A 6,000-nucleotide genomic window follows, 5' to 3' on the forward strand; every position below is an offset into this window, starting at 1 on the left:
ATTGATGGAAAACTATTTTCTTTTTAAAAAATATTTTTAACAGATAAATAAATTTGAAAATGCAAATAAATATTTTAGGAATGTTATACAAATATCTTTGGCACAAAATTAAATTTAAAAAATCTCTAATGTTCTCAACCTTTAAAGTAATCTAGAAGTTAAAAAAATGCTATTTGTCACCATTGATTAATGATCACTAATAAAATTAATATGTCTAATGACAATTTAATAACTGTCATTAAAAAATTTATTTTTAAAATTTTAAAATAAAAAATAATAGAATTAAATATTTTAATTAAAATTTAACACATTAGATGTCAATTATTATCAATTATAACAAATAAACAATAAGTTGATTCAATAGGAGCCTAGTTGCTATATATATATATATATATAAGTGAATTTGAACACAAGGTAAACAATTGTTACATTAATTGGTATTTAAGGTCGTTTTTTTAATAAGGATATTAACATGTATTGTTCCTAAATTAACCGCTACTGTGCACCATTAGTTCTTATTTAGTGAATTTTTCTATTAGAAAGTTCGTTATGAGGGATCAAAGTATAGTTTTCAATATTTTTTTAGGAACTATAAATATGAGCCAATTATTAAAAAAAGTTAATAGAAACATATTTTTCAAATTTTTTTTTCCAAATGTTAGAAATTTTTTAAGAGAAAAATAAAAATAAAATTAAAAAAATGTTAATAATTTTTGTCCATGAAAAATTATCATTCAACATTAAATTTGTTGCACCGATCGATCTACGTTAACTAGTGTTTAAAAAATTTGCTTTCCATTTGTCAATAGTTTTTTAGAACAAAAGTATTGGTTTTATTAAAAGATTTTCTTTTTAAGACCCAAATAAAAAAAGAAGAAGAAAATGAAAAAAAGGTAAAGAATCATCGAAAAAGTAAACGAATACGGTTGGCCCATCAATATTTTTGTTGAAAGATTTTCTTTTTAGCGTCACAATGGTTAAAAAGAAAACTACTAACCCTATAAGTGTATGACGTATACAAGTCGTGCACGTATTTCGTACATAAATAAAATTGTTTATTTCTTGAGTCATTGTGGTTGATATCCTATAATTCATCGTAGGATAGCAAAGAAGCAAGAATGAAGCCGCCAAAGGTGCAAGACAAGGCAAGTAAACGACAATTGCAATTTTTTATTTTTTATTTTTTATTTTTTTTGTTTTAGTTTCAAAATCGATAGGAAATAAATAAAAATGAAAACTTTTAATATCATAAAGTTACTTCTATTATTAGCTAATTAGAAAGAGTAAAAAACAAAAATAATAACCACATTATTTTAATATTCACCTTATAAATTTAATAACCATATTACATTTTCAATGACTTTTTATTATTCTAAAACTATCTTTTATTAAAAGATCACAACTACGTTTAAGTATATAAACAAAATAAAAATAAATTATTATATTTATTACAATTGAGTTTTAGAAAAAATGACAAATTCTTACAGTGGAGATAATAGAGTTTATCAATCATGAAAAAAAAATACACAAAAATGATTGGCAAAGTATTCCATTTAACTCAGAAAATATAAGTATTTGGCTTTCTTTTGTAATTTATTTGTTTTCCTTGCATATATATATATATATATATATATATATATATTATTTTTTTGTATCCATCTTTTCTTTTTTCTTTTTAATTTTCATTTTATTTGTCCTTCCTATTACTTTGAAGTCGCCCAGTATAGTAGCCCAAATGCTTTTAATAGGTTCGACATCTGTATATAGGAAAAAATAATTACTTTAATGATGTGTATAGTCATTTGATATACATAACCTGGACGATTTGAACACGTTCGGATTTTGTATACCAAATATATCTTTTTTTGTTCGGATTATATATAATCCAGATGGAAATGAATAATACGTGAAGTAGTTATTTTGTATACATAATCTAAATGATTTGAACCCATCTAGGTTTTATATAATGGATGTATCAAGTTTCATATGGATTAACATGAAATAGTTGTCTCGACAATTTGACCTTGTCTTGGTTCTGTATACCGAACATGTCCTTCCATCCAGATAATAAAATCCTCGATTCAATGTGATAGATGTATTTGTTTTATCTGGATTATATAATATGGACAAAAATAAATGATACATGAAGTAGCGTTCCATCTAGTATACAGTTGTGCAGGATGTTATCGCAGTGCCTCGAAGTTCATAAGCTAATACTATGGAACCTTCCTTTTTGTCTCGTGGTTGAGATCATTGCCATACTGCTTGGTGTTGCAGCACCGATACTATTGCACATTAGCCTTGGTCTACAACTCAAACCTACTACCTTAGTGACTAATGAATGTGATGTGCTCCTCTATGATCCTCATTCTTGAAGAGCCAATGAAGTTGCACATAGCTCCTTTGATTTCTCTATTATCAGCAGTTTGATCAACATATTCAAGGCATTCTTACTTGTATCTTCATAAGATCAACACCTCATCTTCAAGCAATTCCCTGATGAAGTGAGACTAGACATTTATTGATGCGAATCTGTCCGTGCCCACACAACTGACAACTTGCTGGGGTGTTGATCCTATATGGATGAAGACTGGGCCGACCACTAGGGCTCAAGCTAAGAGTTTAAGGAAAACCTTGTTACTTTTATCCAGGAAGTAATTCATTCTCAAGAGGGCTTGTCCATACCTGAAGATCCAACACCTGTTTTGAGCATACAAGTGGTGGAAGCTGATACGGACCCGGATAGCAGTTTTGGTGCATTTATGGAGTCCGGATAGCAAGAAATGGTTCCAACTCTTTATGGATTCAATAAATATCACTAAAGGTCCATGTAAACAAGTCAAGTCAGAAGTAAAACCAAATTGTACGGACTTGTATGGACCGCTTCAAAATTTGGCTGAAAATTGCTGTATTGCTTGCTGTCTTTACTGTATTTTGCGGAGTTGGCCTTTTCTGTTTCCTCCAAGTAAGGGAAACGTGTGGGACTCCATAATAATCTTATTTGGCATCCTAAAAAGCATATAGAAGCTGATTTGGAGCTTAAATTGGTCAAAAATTGGTCAAAGTCAACTTAGTCAAAAAGCTAGTATTCTTGTTTCCTAATTTGATTTCTACTTTTTGTTTTAGGAAATTACCTTTACTTTTGGTTTTTATTTGTTTATTTGCTGGAAAAATAAGTTTAAGAAAGTTATTATTTTATTATTTTCATTGTAAATGAATTAATTCCTAATTCAAAATAAGAGAATTAATTAATCCAAATTAGATTAGGAAAGGGTGTGAAATTAGGCAATTTACTAATTGGATTCTATGTTGGCCAAAATTTCCTAATCCTTTTAGGGTTTTATTTTGTTCATTTAAAGCCTATTTAAAGGCTTATTTTCAATGAGAAATCAAGCTTGAATTTTATACAGAAAATTATTTGTGAGATTGAATACTCTTTGTTCTTTTGAACACCTAAAACACCATTAGTGAATGAGTGTTTTAGTTTGACTTATCAATAGGCCTTCCATCCCTTATTGTGGCATATTCATTATATACCAAGGTTTCTAATCACAAGTTGGTTAGGAGTTAAGGTGACTATTAGAACTTGAACATAATCAGATCCGGGACAATATAATACGGGTTTAGGTGCACTTACTACAAATCCTAGGAAAACTAACTCATCTTTACAAAAATCACAATTTTTCATGTTAGCAAACGACCTTTCCTTCCTAAAAATATTTAAAACTTGCCTAATATGTTTTACATGCTCATCTAGATGCCTACTATATACAAGAATATCATCAAAATAAATAACAACAAATTTTTCAATGAATGGTTGCATAACATATTCATTAATCTCATGAAGGTACTAGGTGCATTAGTTAAACCAAAAGGCATTACTAACCACTCATAAAATCCATACTTAGTTTTAAATGCGGTTTTCCATTCATCATCCTGTTTCATTCTAATTTGATGATACCCACTCCTAAGATTAATTTTAGTAAAATTGCATGCACCATGTATTTCGTTTAACATATCATCTACCCTAAGAATTGGCTGCCTATATTTAATGGTAATATTATTTATAGCTCTACAATCTACACCCATACGCCATGAACCATCTTTCTTCGGTACTAACAAAACAAGGATGGCACATGGACTCATACTCTCACGGATGTAACCTTTATAAAAAAACTCACTTACATGCCTTTGTAGCTCCTTTGTCTCCTCGATATTACTTTTATACGCATGCCTATTTGGAATTGCAGCTCCTAACACAAAATCAATTTGATGTTCTATCCCTCGGATATATGGTAATCTTTTAGCAATTTCCTCTGGAAAGACATCATCAAATTTCTGCAAAAAGAGAAGAAATAGAACGTGGCAATTCAAGTTCTTCGGATTAGCTTGATCATTCAAATACAAATCCTTAAAAATCATAACAGCAATGGTTTCTTAGTCAAAATTGCTTTATTAACATCACCAAAACTAAGATAAAATTTTTTATTTTCCTCTCTTTCTTTTCTTTTCCTTTCTCTCTCTCGGTCACCACATTTTTTCCTTCACTCTCGGGTTTCTCACTATCTCTTGGCCTTCTCAATTTTTTTCTCACCCTTGGATTGGTCTTGATTTTTCCACTTAATTTGGGTTCTAGAAACCTACCTGATTGGTCTTGCATGGCTTGGACTCCTTGAATTGATGTTGTTGTGATGGGTGACATGCTAATTCTTTCCTTGAGCTTTTTGGCCTCCCTCCTTTGTTGTATTTGAAGTTGGTCTCCAAATACCTCTTTAGGAGTCAATGGTTCCAGCTTGACCTTTTTACTTTTAAATAAAAAAAAAATAGCGTTCTCTTGACCATAATGTATAGTATCTTTATCAAATTGCGATGGTTTACCGAGTAAAATATGACCCGCATGCATAGGCACAACATCACATAAAATAACATCCACGTATTTATCAATGCTGAATTTTACTTTGACTTGTTTAGTTACTTTCATCTCACCACTATCATTAAGCCATTGTAATCTATATGGTTTTGGATGTTTAATGGTTGCTCACCCCAATTTATCAACTACCAAATTACTAATTACATTTACATAACTTCTACTATCAACTATCATACTACAAATATTACTTTAATTTCACATTTGGTGTGGAGGATATTCTCTCTTTGAAGTTGGTCTTCATCTTTGTATATGGTTAGAACCCTCATTGCTACCAAACTCAAATCAGCCCTAGATGGCTTGAGAGTTTCGGATTCATCATGCCCCTCATCTCCAACTTCTTCATCATCATATTCTGCTTCTCCTTCACTTTCTTCACTTTCAAACTCTAGTTCGCCATTACCTTTCAGCACCATGATCCTCCTTTTGGGGCATTGACTAGCATTGTGTCCTCATCCCTCGCACTTAAAACACATAATTTCATGAGTTCTAGAAGGTTTAGGATCGGATTTACTTTCATTTTAGTGTGTTTGGACATATTCGGTTTTGGACTTCCTTTTTGGCCTATTGGTGTTTTCATCACCTAGCTTTGGTTTTGGCTTTAAATCATAGATGTGATTGCTTCTCCAAGCACTTGGATTTGACCTCCCGCGATTTGTAACTCCTCCAAACCATGAGCTTGTACCCCTCCTCTTCAATTGGTTTTCAAGTTTGATAGCCACATGAAACATCTCTTTCAATTCCACATATTATTGTAATTCCAATTGATTGGCTATCTCATGATTCAATCCACCTAGAAACCTTGCCATGGTTGCTTCTCTATCTTCATTCATGCTCAATCTCATCATGAGAATCTACATCTCTTTGTAATAATCTTCCACGGACCTACTACCTTGTGATAATGATTGTAACCTTTGATGCGGCAACCTATGGTAATGAGTCGGTACAAATCGCTTCCTCATGGCTCCTTTCATTTATCGCCAAATAATAATCAGTTCATTTCCTACTCTTCTTCGGGCACTTTGTTCATTAGTCCACCATTGGAGTGCGTAATGTCCAAATTCCATTGCTGT

The sequence above is a fragment of the Ziziphus jujuba genome, chromosome 10 (genome assembly GCF_031755915.1).
Source record: "Ziziphus jujuba cultivar Dongzao chromosome 10, ASM3175591v1".
In the NCBI taxonomy this organism is placed as follows: domain Eukaryota; kingdom Viridiplantae; phylum Streptophyta; class Magnoliopsida; order Rosales; family Rhamnaceae; genus Ziziphus; species Ziziphus jujuba.